General features: G+C 37.6%; 1 protein-coding gene across 3 annotated transcripts in view; it reads left to right on the top strand.

The window, feature by feature from the left end:
- The first annotated feature begins 2358 nt into the window (after positions 1-2358).
- SYT1 (synaptotagmin 1) overlaps positions 2359-15108 on the top strand; it is a 541050-nt gene continuing 528300 nt past the window's right edge. For all 3 annotated transcript variants that reach the window (XM_053658804.1, XM_037162064.2, XM_053658803.1), the window contains exon 1: positions 2359-2756. The gene's annotated coding sequence lies outside the window, so the exon portion shown is untranslated. The remainder of the gene's footprint in view (positions 2757-15108) is intronic.

Genomic DNA, 15108 nt, shown 5'->3' with positions numbered 1-15108 from the left:
TATCTTGAACTTAGGGAGCACACAGCATAGAAGATAACAGTCTTAGTTCTGCAAAAACTAGAGTGTATTTACATCTAGTGTATCAGTAGAATCTTCTTAATATTCATGAACTGAAATGTAAAACACATGTCTTATGTTAGCCAGACATCCTACTCATGTAACTTTGGGATATGAACATCTAATGCCATTCATATTGTCTAAAATTTTCACCACTGAGAGAGAGTAATTGTTGGGTAGGAGGTGAGGTAGACAGGAACAGAAATTGGATAAAACATAGATGATTGGATCATAGTCTGAACAGAGATAACTAATCTGGATTCATATTCAGCGTGCGTCTTCTAAAATAAGTTTACTTGTTTCTAGATGCCGCCACTGGATGTAGCTATTAAAAACATGCAATTTTTTAATTACTGGAATTTAGAGAGTATACTGGAAGTGTATTTAGCATAAATGTCTATTAGGTGGATATTACAATAATCTTCTCATGCAAAAACATTTATTGGAAAACAGCGTTAGAGAAGTAATTGATTCTCCTGTTTCACCTCCTCTCTTCCTTTTTCTTCATCAAATACGTAAAACTGATTTTTAAACTAACATCTCTTATCTCCTTTCTCCAACTATGAAACCATTCTTAAATAAGATTTGAGGAATATTTTAGGAAATAAAAGATACATATTTATGGAAAGTTACACTTTTGGTGAATACACAATTATTTGTCATTAAAAGGATTAATTTATAGTCAAGTTTGTCATCTTTTCCCCTATAGTTAGAATAAGGATCTCAATCTTAAACATTATATAAATAGGAGAGATTTAATTAAAACTTGAAGAAATGTGTTACTGTTAATTGAATTCTTGCCACAGTTACCTTTGCAAACCAGTGTTAATGAAACTCCAGTTCAAAGTGGATGGTTTGGGGAATTGAGATAGCTATTTATTTCCTTACCTGAGATGCCATGATAATCTTCTCAATAAAATAAGGAACCCAATTAAGAGAGTTCTCATTTGTAGCCATTGGTCAAGTTTACACAAACTGCTAGGATTTCTAAGCAAAACAAACCAGAGGTCCAAAGGCCATTAAACAAGGCCAGGGAAGGCGAAAGGGAAATACTTCGTTGCATAGCAAAAGCCTTTTTCACCTGTGGAGCGGAGAATGGGATCCGCCGCTCCCCGGAGCTACGTTCTGCTGCCGAAGCCAGGTTCTGCTCCGCCCTTGCCTAGTTCGCAGTCCCTGCCCCCACTGGTTGGACCTAGCAGTTTGGTATCTTTCCCTATTACCAAGCTATAAATTGCCCTAGAGCTTAGAGACAATCAGGTCAGCACCGCTCTCAGAAGGGAAAAGCTTCTTACTTCCCGGCAGAATCGTTCAGGCGAAAGAGGGGAAGGAGGAGGGAACCCACGCTTTAGTCGTCACGGAGCAGGCAGTGCTTGGAGAGAGATGGGGCGGGGGGCTGGGGTGGAGGAGGAGGGGAGGCTTTCAGAAACTGTGTCCCCAACAATGTCGCACTTAACCCAAGTCTACAAAGTTATTGCTCGCTGCAGTGGAAACTCCCAGTGCACTCCCTGCTGCCTGGCAGCCTCCGCTACAGGGTGGAGTCGCGCTCCCCGGCCCCACCTATGGGACGCAGCTTCCCCTGCATCTCTGGTGTGCAGCACCCTTCACGTAAAGTCTCCAAGCAGCTAACAATCAATTTACCCTTGCCCCTATCCCCGAACCCCGACGGAACTATATTATTAATCTCGATAGCCCAGAGGGCCACTCCCTGTGGCTCAGTTTGTGGACACTCGTGTGGAATCCTGTCATATCCCCGCCCTGCTCTGCTTTCCCAACTCCGTTGGGTCAAACGGCCAAAGGCAAACTTCTGCCTCTTCTTCCCTGATCTCACCTTTTCAAAAACCGACAGCCTGAGAACCCACACACGTCGGAACTCCTAGGGCGCTGTTGCAGTCTGGGCATGCTCAGTATCAGGGCAGGTTTTGATTCAAAGTAAAGAGAAAAAGAAAAGAAAGAAAAATAGCTTTGTATTATACTGTCTCTTCCGGTGCTTAGGGCTTGCTGAACAGGTTGCGGGGCATCCCTGCGCGCACCCAAAAGGCTTATTGGATGCCCTTGATTGCATCTCCTTGGAATCTGTCCCCCTCCTAGTTACCGCCCTCCCCCAACCCTCCTCAACCCCCCTCTTCAGGTCCCTGTCCGCTATGGGGATGGAGAGACACTAACAGAACTGGGATGGGCGATGTTGGCTGAGCAGATCCACCTATTATTAGGGAGCCCGGATTGGCTCCCTGGCGCAGCGTACCCGAGGTGGAACCAATCAGGTGGCCGGGGCTGGGAGATGATGGGCGGCCGCCTCCTCACTGGAGGGATTCCTGGAGAAGCTGCAGTGTTGGGGATGCTCTAGACCGAGTACTGCCCCCAGTGTCTTTCCACCTCCTCCTTCTGCAGCGGCAGCAGCCAGCAGTACTTAGCAGTGGCAACTTGAGGCTGCAGCCGGGCAAGCCCCCCCAAGGGTGGTGCTCAGCTGAGAGGGGGGCTCAGCGCCCCAAAGGGGTGTGTGTAGGGTGGGGGCGGCCAGCTGGGACCAGCTGGTAGCCCTGGAAAACCTCCCACACACCCACACCCACACACCCCTTTTGTGTTGCAGGCTGCCCCTCCAAGAACAGAGGCAGCAAGAGGACGTGTGAGCCTTCGAACGGGTCCACCCGGGGAGAGCACTGGGGAAGGAAACCGGCACCACCTTCTGGTCTTCCCTGCAGGTAGGGCAGCGGGACTGGCGGTGCGGCCACCTCGGTGGTGCCTATTTGCTTGAATCCCTCTCCAAGATTTTGTTCTTGGTACCTTTGGGTGTTGATGGTGGGTGATGAGACCTGGGGAGGGAGCCCCGGGTGGCCTATTGTGAGAAATAGAATGAAACCACATGTGCATCTCCTGGAAAAGCACTTTACACAGCGCCCGTGATTTAGAGCCTGGAGTTGATGTTGGGCATCCCCCATCTTCTTGTTCTCTCTGTCCTTATCTCATTCTCTCTCCTCCATCCCCCACCTCAATCTCAATCTCTCACCTCCACCCGCGCCTTTCTCAGTCTCTTCTTCATCTTCACCCTCCTGCCATCCTAAGCACCAAGAGGGTTTCTTTCTGCTCCTGGAGAGGACTGCTTGTTCTCAGAGGAAAGAAGGGGATACTGAAGGGAGGAAAGATTTCTTTTTGCAGGGGTAAAGGGGCGAGATAGAATACAACTTCTGTGAAAAATTAAAGTACAGAAAGCAATTAAACTGGATAAAATGAGTCGACAAGCCATGCAGCCCCGGCTGTCAGAGAGAGGAAGCATCAAGTTTGACTCGACCTCCTCTTTGCAAGAGGCTACGTCTCTCACTTGATTCGTTCCTATGGAACAAAAATAGAGCACTGATCCAACCCACATTCAGTGCTTAATTGCTGTTGTTTTTAAGTACTAACCATCTGACTTTCCCTGTTCCCATCTGTCCCGTAGGGCTATTTGGTATTTGCCCATCAGGGGTAATGTCTGAACTTTGAGGTGTTTCTTGTGCAAAGAAAAATAATCAAAACCAGATTATTATTACTTTCCAGAGGTTCTCTGGTACGGCCTTTATGTTGCAGGGGGGCAAACGTATGTGAAGTTTCAAACATTTGTGACAACAGTGTTATCAGGAGGCTTGGGTTTCTGCTTTGAGAAAGCTAATCTAGTTCACTTCGAATAAATGCTGATTTTCACTTTTTTGAATAGTAACCCTTTAAGAAATAACGCAACCATTTAACTTCTCTGTTAAAGCTACATTTGTGTTTGGATTGCCATTTCTTTCTACCTTTCTATTATCTGTTTGCATTTCATTGCCTGAACATCAAATTCATGCATTGCCTTATTTTCTTCTAATGAGTATTTAACAGATGTAAACATGATGTTTATAAAATTTCAGTGCTCCAGTTCTCCGTTAAAAGGCATATGGAAACTCAGTTGGCCAAGAATCCTCTTGTACTGGAACAAAGTTTAGAAAGTAATGGGAGGAAGATAGCTTCAAATTGTAAAAAATGTTAGAAGAGAAATGTTTTGTTCTTGAAAAAGAGAAAGATATCAAAACAACTCTGTGCCCTGGCTGCCTGCATGATAGGTCAAGTGAAAGGTACTTGTTGAACAGACATTGACGGCAGCTTCAGCAATTTCTAATTCCATCATCAGTGATATAAGCTTCCCTTTCCTGTTATGGATCAGAGACAGCTAAGTGACTTCTGTCAGATGGGAGGAGGGAGAAGTGCCTGGCTGAATGTAATAGGAAAGCGTTCCAAGTGGGTCCTAGATGAGTGCAGAGAAGCAAGCAGATGCTAGTGTCCAGAGAAAGGTTTTCCTTTGAATTTTCAGGGGAAATGCCAAGTCTTAACATTTTTTTCCTACATGTCCACTTGGGATAAGAAAAAGGAATCTTCTTTCTCAACTCTGCCTGATCTCCCACACTAATCTATGCACCCCAGAAAGTGTTTTTTGTCACCACATATCTTAGTGTATAAGTTTATACACCAACTTAGTTTATTGACTCTCAGTGCAATAAATATTATTTTCTAAACATTTTTTTTGTTTCAGATACTTATCTCTTCTGTATAAGTAGAGTTACCCACAGTAAAAAAAAAAATCTTCCTTCTAGGACTTCAACACAAATGCCTTTTTTTCCCCTTTTTAATGTAGTATTTCCATTGAAAGCTAACTAAATTTTAGAGGTGCCACCTTTTGGTTACAAGGACAAAAGGACAGTCGCTTAGTTGCCTCATGTGTATACAATTGAATTAACAACTTTAGACATAAAAAGACGTATAAAAAAGAAGCCAACTGTTTTTCATGTGAGCAAAGGAAGATTTTTGTTTGCTTATTTCTCCACTCAAGAAAGGTAAAAGTTCAGGCTTCTTGGTTTGTGACATTTATTTTTATGACTCTGTACAAATGTTCATTATAGCAATAACATGTAAAGGAGATGCATCTGAGTATTTAGTTTTAAACATACTTCTGAAAAATTAAGTCTTTATAGATACTGGAAGTCAGAACTATTTCCAGTATGTAGTGAGTGGATTGAGGAGAGACTTTAAATTATTAATCTGTCATTCCACAAAATGTACTAATATAACAATTTCATCTTTTTAATTCAAAATAATATTTTTAAATCTTCTTAATATTTCACAGCAAATATGGTAATTAGATTTTAAGATATTTTTAATCACAAAATATTGCTAATACACAGGAGAAGTCCTAAAATACTAATTCCAGATAACACCATCCAGTAAGTGTTGTTCCAGACTAGCTTGGAACTTCATTTCATAATGAAGAATATATGTTATTCTCTCAGGTCAAGTTATCAGATAGTGCTAACCAAGAAATATGAACATGGATAACATGGTATTTACCTTATAAGGTATGCATGTAAGATGGTGCTAAGTTAAAACAAAACAAGGGTACAGTAGCTTATCTTAATTATATTTGCAAAATGAACTGGAAGATTAATAGATGCAGAATGTGTTAGAAATGTAATTTGAACTTCCTGTTAGCCGGATGACACCACGGACATGATATCCCTCATCTCTTTTGAGGTCAGTGTATTAAATCATTTAGAGTGAATCCTCCAAGCAGGTTTTTGGAACCATATGATCTTAAAGAGTACACACTTAAGACAGACATTTATGAGTCTGTAGTACTTGTAGCTCTTATGATTTCCAGTTTGTGGAACAGCCAGGAAGAGATATCATTAATTCCAAATTGAAACATAGTATTTCTTTTCCTAATGGTGGTGATTAAATAACTTGGGGGTGGGAAAGTAAATGTAAAACAGTTTGCTTACATAACGGAGCAACTTCTATCCAATACTACAGAAAACCAAGACCAAAGTTAGACTTTCTGCCATTGAGTAATGTTGGTGTGGGTCTTGCAAACATTTTGCTAATTAAATAATGATTTTAAAAACTAAATATCTAATCCACCTGTGATAGAAAAAAATTAATGATTTACTTGTCATAAATAAATCTGCATCAAAAGTTTAAGATGTTATGAGATGCTTTCTAGCTGAATTTGTTTTCCATAGAAATTCACCACAGCTATTTAAACAGGGATTAAATATATCGCAATGTAAATAAATAATTTTTCAATTAACATTTAAGGATATATACATATGTGGATGTATATGTATATATAAGGATATAGGCATTAAAATTCTGGTTTTTTAAAAAAGGATTATAGAGTAATAGTAGTATGTAATCTGCTGAAACTAAGGGGTACTCCTATTAAAAAATACTATTCAAAGAACAATTATGGTGTCTTGGGGTTGCTTTTAATAGTTTTTGGTTGAAAGGCTAGGAATACCCAGAGGCAAAATTGATGGGTATCTAGTTCTTTCCCTTTAAAGAGCCCTTCTATGGCTTTAAGAAGAAGTAATTTTTATTTGAATCATGGATGAGAAAAACCTCTTGGTCACAGAAAATGCACTTCTATATGCTAGTAACAAATAAGATGAAATCGTATTTTGACATGTTTTGGACATAAGGGGGTGATAAAATTTCCATCTTTTTAAAGCTTGTATCAGGCATTTCTTTCAATGTTTGCATAAAGCTAAACTTGTTCTTAATTATGTACATAATTGACCATTGCTTTTTGAGGTAAGAGGTTATGATTGGTATCTTTAATAATTCCTCTAGGAAGATTAATATTTTTCCATAATATTTTGGTAAACCTTATCGAAACTTCTTCATTAAGTGTGGCTACTTTTTTCAGGGGAAGAATTTAATCTTTCCTATTTGAAGAAGATAAGGTTTCCTTCACCTTCTCTCATTTTAAGAGAGCTTGATGAGCTATGTTTCTAGTGATGATAAGGTAAACTGCGGTAGCAGGGTGTGTGAACATCATTCTAGTCATATGCAACAGTAACAGAAAAATGAACTTATTTAAAAATATATAGTCAATATATTCATGCTATCTATTGCAAGACACAGGTTGTCCTTTCTTGTATATATGAATAAAATTTAACATTTGCTGTTTTATTTAAAACAAAAACTTTTAAAGTGTACAGTGAAGAATACAGCTGTATTGTAGAAAGAGTAAGCAACCAGAGATGCTATTCCTGTTGTTTTGAATATAATTTTAGAAGTCCTATTTCAAAAATAATCTTTTAAAATACCTGTTTTCTTAGTTGAAAAACAATATTTAAAAGAATTTTAAAATAAAACCTAACTTAGAATAAAAGAACACCTTTATGATAGTGTGAGAAATAATTTTCTGCCATGTTTTGATAAAGGCAAAGCAGATTTTTTTAATTTTCTATAATTTTTATAATTTTAATGTTTAGTTACAACATAAGTTCTAATTGTTTAGAACTAGTTCTAAGTCTCTTTGGGTTTGTTTCATCTCTACAAGTGCTCTCAATGCTTGGAAGATGTGTGGCATATTGGTGTTCATTATTTGCCAGTAATGAAAATGAGGAGAGGTCAAAGTTCATCTTTTTTTGGTTACTGCTATTGTGGAGCTACAAAGAAAAAATCGGGCAATTTCTATATCTGTCTCACATACAGTATGTCAAAATAGGGAGTCATTTGTTAAAGAGGAACTCTGGAAAATTATAAAGCAGATGAAGATAATAAGCACTTCCATTTCTTAGTTATTTGTACGAAATGGGAGCTGGAAAATTTTCATGTAGAATGAGAATGGCTTTTTTCAGGTAGTATAAAAATTTGGTGAAACTATTGGGTTAAGAAATAATTTCCTAACAGCCCTGCCGGATAGCATTTCATCTCACATTCCAGAATGCAGCCTCGAGACAGCAACCCCAATACTGTGCCAAGGCAGTTCAATAAGTGTCTCCATCAGGGATTATCTTGGGTTGAAATAGCTAGTTAATCAAATTTAGGTCTGGTACTGGGATTTGGTCTTGCCTTATCCCAGGGAACCTGCTTTTCTATTTGTGCAATGTAGCTTTGCTTACAATTCTAATGGGCTTGGAATTTATATTATTTTTTTTTTTTGCCAAAGGGTATTATATTGAGTAAAAGGAGTTGTGTGTTGTTTTGTGTAATAGATAAATGTATTTTTTCTTACATAATTCAAAGATAAAGGATGAAATGCACATAGGCACTTAAACACAAATAGAATCAGAGGGTTTTTTGCATGTGAAATATTGTTATACTGCAATTTCTCAAATGAGATGTATTATCTCCTGTCCTCTTACATCCTCCCAGATTTCAACCATCTTTTTAGTTACATGGGAACAAAGGGGAGACCCAGCTCACACATTAGTTGAGAGTTGCCTGGGTGTGGCCTCCAGGGGATCACAGCCTCTGTTTTACCTGAGGCCCTTTGCCTCAGATAAGCAAAGTCAGCCTCCTTGCTTATCACCCTAGGCCTCACTCCAGCTTGAAAGCAGGTAATTAGGTTTACTAATTGCTACATTTGAGACTTACTGGAATATTTGCATCACCAGTAAGGCAAAAAGCACAGGAAAATACTCAGACAAAATGTATGCACTATACCTAACTTAGTACTAATACTTACAAAATGGGTTGTTGAATCTTACATAAGTTTTAGGATAATTGATAAAATAACGTTTCTTTCATGAAAATTTTTTTGGATTACTCACAAGTTATCCAAGAAAACTGAAGGTTGTTCAGCCATGAATCAGTATAACTTTTTAAAAAAACTAATTTACACCAGTGAATAAAACTGAACTAATTGTTAAAGAGAATCTCAAAGCCTTGGATTAGCTTTAGTGCCTTGCCAGACCCGCCTTTGTCTTGTCATGAAGACCTTAAACATTCGCATTCCTCATCCTTGTCCTCACAGACCACTGAGGACTGGTTTGTTTGTGTGTGGAATCTCTGGGTGTCACTGTGAAGCATCACATAAGGCTGCTTTTAGGGTGGATCACTAACAGTCTATTTTCAAACCATTTTTTTTGTGAAAGTCACTATATGTGTGATGACCAACATAGCATCACAGCAGCAAGTTACATTCACTAAAATGTCAATTTAGAATTATTTGCTCTTTCTCGAGAAGGCGAAATAGCCAATTGAGTGCACTTTTTCCTCATGGTATCCTGTGCCTTGGTATTGTATGCATTATAACCATTGGATAGGTCCTTGTTCACCATCTATTAAATATGGAAAGTGTTTACTTATGAGAAAAAATCATGAATAAATTTTTAAGACAAGTCAATGGCCTTTGAAACAAGGACAGTGGTATAATAGGTTATGAAGGCCTGGCTGAGCATCTATCTCTAGCAATCATGCTTTGAGTTAGCAAGATTATGAAGAAGAAAAGTTGACACAGTTTCTCAGGAAAAGACAAGGTAGCAGAGCGCTGGCTCAGTTTCTGACTTGGAGTACGTGCCAGACTCTGGTTTACCAGTTGGCATTCTGCCTAATCCGTGGCATTTTCATCTGATTTGAAGAATGAAAAAAGTGTGAACTATTGAAGATTTGAGACTTTTTCTGGAGTCCCAGAAACTCTTCTGTAAATACAGTAACATTACCATCCTATTGTCACCAATATCCAAAACCCAACGTCATAGGTTTTATATTCAAATACATTAATATGTAAACCAGACCATCGTATGCCTAAAAGTGACTGAGGTTTTTCTGTCTCTTTAGAAAATTTTTATGGTAAAGGCTTCGATAACAATGTGATGTTACAAATAACACATCTATTTTTAGATGTGTTTTTATTAAATTATAATATTACATTTAAAAAGCCAAGCAGTCACCTTGAGAATCATCTGAGTTTTAATAATTCAAGGAAGTGACATTTCAACAAAAAGCTAACCTACTCCTAAATTAACTAAAACTTCTCTGCTTTTAAATTGTGTGTGGGGGGCAGGGGGAGGAAACAAATAAAAAAGTACTTGATATAAAAATTTTCAATGATTTTTTTCCCCAAGGGAATCATGAATGTTTTCTGAAACACTCCTAGACACCACAAAATGATTATTGATGATAGGAGAGATTATTCATTCAGGAAAAAGTGGAGACAAGGTCTGTTATGCCTTTGAGAACTGTTTCATCATTTCTATATTGAATACAAAGCAACAGTGCTATTTCTTATGACTTCTGGACTTTTAGACCTGTATGCATGGAAGTGTGTTACTACTCATTGCTAGAGCAGATTTGTTCAGCTCCCCCACCAAAGAGAATATAGTAATTTTCTTCCTTTCCAACTCTTTTCTATTCTTTCTTCTGTTCATTTCCTATTTTTAAAAACAATTAATAAATTATCTTCCTCCAATCACTAACTGGGTGCTTAGTCCTCCGGGCCCTATACTAATCTCTACCAGCTGGATTATTTTTTTGGTCAACAACCAAGAAATTTCATTCTTAGTTTTTATACATTTTAGGCATTTTACAAAACACAGCTATAGATAAATAAGGAAGCAGCCTCTTAATATGTTTATGTAACTGGTACACTTAAAGGGAATGTGGTATGATTTAAATGTTTTTGAGTTTTTAAATATAAAGACTGACTGGCTCACTGGTCATTTCTAAAACAAAATTGATTGCAATGAGTTAGTACAATAAGGTTTAATAGTCCAAGTAAATGACATGTACTATTAGGTACCTTTTTTTCTTTCTATTTTGCTCTTCCAATGATATTTAAATTATTTTCATGGCAGTTATATAGTACTATATATTTTTAAAATTAAATTTCCTTATTTGATTTTGAAAATGAAGAGATTCTCTATTTTACAGATGCAATAAAGGAGACAGCAGTTAAGTTACCTGCCTGCAATTATGCACTCAGGAAGCCTTTTATAATTTTCACCTACAGAATCATAGTGCCTCAGCATTTAATAATTGCTAAATAAAAGTATGTCTTTTAATTCTTTTAATATATAAAAACTAGCTTGCTATTTCTTATCAAAAGAAAAATAAAAATCTGACATCATTACTGAATATTGACTATATACCTTTATTCTTCTCATTGAAAAAGGAAAATTTAAATATACTGTCATTACTTCCGTTACTCTAACTCTGAAATAAATTATATTTTTATTTTAAAATTATTCAAGAAACAGATTTTAAATCTATAAAAGAAGTCACTGAGCCTGAGTCACTAGACTCAGTTGCCCTTAAATTATTGCTATATCACTGTAACATTAGATGCCATCTCCTTGGTTTCTTTATTTATAAACTACATGGTCCTAAGTCACTTCCTTGACTATACAGAGCTCTGATTGGAGTAATATATGTTGTAGCTTCACCACATTGTTTTTCTCATTGGTATACACACACACAATTTCTCACTGTTTTCCGAACCAAATGTTAATGGAAGTTGTTGAGTCTACTGATGCTTTTCTCTTCTATTCCAAGATAGAAAGGGGTAAGCAGGGAATATGTCCAAGCTCCAAATATTATTCAACCCTACTGTGTGAAGTCCATCAGTTGATTCATTGTGTTAAGATTAAAACACAACTGGGAGGGATTGCCAGTAGTCATACAGATTGCAAAGTGAATTAGCTCAACTGATTTTCTAGCTGATCTGATAAGGAAATAGAAGTTTTAATTGGGGAAGGCTTATAGATAGAATGCAAGATTAATCAGAGCACAGGCTAGGTGTTTGTGGTGATTTTGGACAAACACAGGGCGCATCATATTCTTGCATTCTCACTACATGTCAGGGACCATCCTGTGCACTTTCCATGCTCCCTTCCATTAATACAATCAATAAGCTTATCTAATTGGTACTAATTTACCTATAATTTTTAAATGAGAGAATCAGAGAAAAGGAGTAACTTGCCAAGGTCTCACAAGTATTATGTAGTTGGATGTGGTTTGAAACCCAAGCAGTCTATATTTATAAAGCCAATACTCAACTGTGAGTAATCACGTTAAGCTAGTCACTGGCAGAAGAGGTTGCATTGAAGAGGTAGGGATGACCTACAGAGATTGTAGAGTCATAGGCAATCTTTATCCACTTCATAGTCTGAGTCAATATGACCATCACAGCAATGTGAGCAAAACCTTAAACTTGGAACTTATAGACCCAAGTATAAATTCCTGCTCTGTTATGGTAAGCTTCAGTAAGATACTTTGCTACTGAAGATCTCATTTCACCAGGAAGAAAAATGTAGTAATGTTTGCAAATTGCCTGGTACTCCATTATAAAATGGCAGGTCTTACCACTCTTGTCTCCCCTTTTTATTAGTCAAGAACTCTTTCATTTGTAAAAATGTCATCTACTGCAAAATGATTTAAGGAAAAAGAAGGGATTTTAGAGACCAGGTTACTGTAAAGTTCAGGAGTATTTTGTGCTTGGTCATAGTTGGAAATGAGAAATCAAACCGTCTGATTAAAACCAGGCCTATTGTCTCCTGTGTCACCTCATTCTCACCTCCTATGGATTCCTGTTCCTCTGTCAGTGAGGAGCTTAGTGGTTATAGGATTACTTGTAGTTGAACATTGGCTTCGTAAATACAAACTACTTGGGTATGAATCCACACTCTACTACAACTTAGTTCTGCTTTTGTCTACCATTGCTTTATTTATTGTAATGTTATTTCTTTACAGTGGTGAGAATGTTTCCAGTGATGATAGGCTTATATAAGAAATCGTGTAGAGTGAATCTCTTTCCCCCCCAAATTTCCAGGATAAGCTTGATTGGAACAACTTGGATCACTTGCCCAAGACCCATCACTCTGGTGGGGGCTATGAAATGATATTTTTCTAAGTCAGGCCTTGTGTAGTCTCTGGATTTGAAAACTGGGCAAGGCATTATTGTACTGTATGGAAAGAGAGTTCTGCTGTTGAAAGAAGAAAGATGATTACATTTAGGACAGACAGAAATAGCAAATGCCTACTTGTTTGCAAGGAGTGAGCACTGACCCATCAGAAAGGATGCTAAAGCATAATGCCAGAGCAGGATGGCTCAGGGGAGTTTCAGGGCATTGTATGAAAAGGTCCATAATACTTGGGGATGTGGAGAAAAGTATCACTCTGATGGCTCGAAGCAGTGGCTGTTTACAAGCAGGTGTGGAAGTATTCAATAATTGAACAATTGATATGACTATACCAGTGTGAAATGGCCAAATACCAGCATGAGGGCCAAGTTGAGTGTTATTTAATTCTAGCTGAGTCCTTGCTTTATTGTGTTGGCTTCTCTTTTTTTTTTAATACAGAGGGAAGATACTTTGAGGGCTTGAGGACTTTCAGATTCTCAGCTAAGTAGAGCTGAGAAAAGGCAACTGGAGATATGTATAGGGACACCCGTATATATGTCAGTACTTCAAATTCTTGTTGGTTTTGTGCAGGGTGAATTATTTCAAGGCGTTTAGAAAGTTTTATAATTGTCCTAACTACATATAGATTGCTATAGATGCAACAGAATACATTTGTGCAAAAACACCATATATTTTCTCTCTGCTATACCCACCCTGAAAAAGAATATGTAGGAATAATGTATTTGTTCAGTAAGTGCTGTGATGTGCCCGTTATGTTCCCAGCTCATGCTGGGAATACTGAAGCAAACGTAGCAGAAAAGTTCATTGCTTTTCATAGCTTGTGTTTCAGGAGAGAAGACAGATAATTAAAAACAACAACAAAACCTGACTAAAGCAATATCAAACTCTGAGATATCCTATAAAATAACAAAACAGGGTAATAAATAAAACAAAGAAATACTAGGACTCTGGTCCAACAATAATATATAAGTCAAGACCTAAGAGGAAAAGAAGCCAGCTCTGTAAATATCAGGGGAAAGCATCAGAGACAAGGGAACCCTCCCTGTGGAAAGTGCAGTGGGAATAAATTTGGTCAACAGCAGTCCCTCTCCCAATCCATGGTTTTGCTTTGCATGGTTTCAATTACTCAAGATCAACTGTACTCCTTAAACTCTGTTAAAATTTCAGAAGTAAACAATTTATCAGTTTTAAGTTTTATGCCATTCTGTGTAGTGTAATGAAATCTCATTGTTGCCCTGCTTCCTCTCACCGATGATGTGAATCAGCACCTTCTCCAATATATCCACACTGTACGATCTCTGCCCATGAATGACTTAGTAGCCATCTAGGTTATCAGATCCATTGTTGAGGTATTGCAGTGCTTGTATTCAAGTAACCATTATTTTACTTAATGATGAACCCAAAGCCCAAGAGTAGTGATGCTGGCAATTCAAATATGCCAAAGAAAAGCCATAAAGTGCTTCCTTTAAGTAAAAATGTGTATGTGTAGGAAAAAAACATAGTGTATATTGGATTTGGTGCTGTCCATGGTTTTAGGCTTCCACTGAGTGGTGTGGAAACATGTTCCCCGCATTGATCAGGGAGGACTGCTGTCCTTACAGAAGAGACAAAGGAAAAATATAGCTGAGTGTAAAGGTGCTGGTTTCATGACTTTAACCCTGCTTTAATACATTAATTAAAACATTCTACAAACATTATTAAAGAAAATTTCAAAACAATATGATTATATATAACCTCAATATTATTTAAATATATATGGTGTCTCATTTCTGTGTAATACATTTCCAGATTGTTCATTTGCTTACATTTTCTTATGGTTGCAGTCATGGAACACATACTGTTTCCAGCCTGACTTTCAAAATGTGTATTCTCGGGTGCCTAGATGTGTATATTTTCATATTCCATTTTCATCTTTAGAAGAGCAATTCCTTTTCTTTTATGGTACATATTCCATGCACATTTATTATATACCTTTTCTTAAACCTTAAGAACCTTTCTCCTTTTATCCTCATTTCTAAGGGAGTGGACCACACTGCCTACCCCCAATTTTATTATTTCTCTGAATTAAGTGAGCACCTTGGCTTTTTATCACAGTAATGGTTTTCTCAGTGTAATTTCCTTTTGAGCATATATTTGATAATATCCTACAAAACTCTAATTTAGATTTTGAAACAAAAGTAAATAAACACTGAAAACATAATGAAACACATCATTTTGTGTCGATTATCATTTAGACAACACAGGTCTTAGAGCATTAACCGGAAATTATTTTTCCTCTATCTAGTTTCATATCCTGGCTTCAAGAACTTAATAACCCAAGTCTACCGAGGTTGCTCTGTGATAGTGAACCAGGTACTGACCGAGGTGAGGTGTACGCACTTTTGTGAGACTGCAGGACCAC

The sequence above is a fragment of the Artibeus jamaicensis genome, unplaced genomic scaffold, assembly GCF_021234435.1.
Source record: "Artibeus jamaicensis isolate MK-2021 breed Jamaican fruit bat unplaced genomic scaffold, CSHL_Jam_final scaffold_584, whole genome shotgun sequence".
Classification (NCBI taxonomy): Eukaryota; Metazoa; Chordata; class Mammalia; order Chiroptera; family Phyllostomidae; genus Artibeus; species Artibeus jamaicensis.
This window is presented reverse-complemented; position numbering and strand designations above follow the sequence as displayed.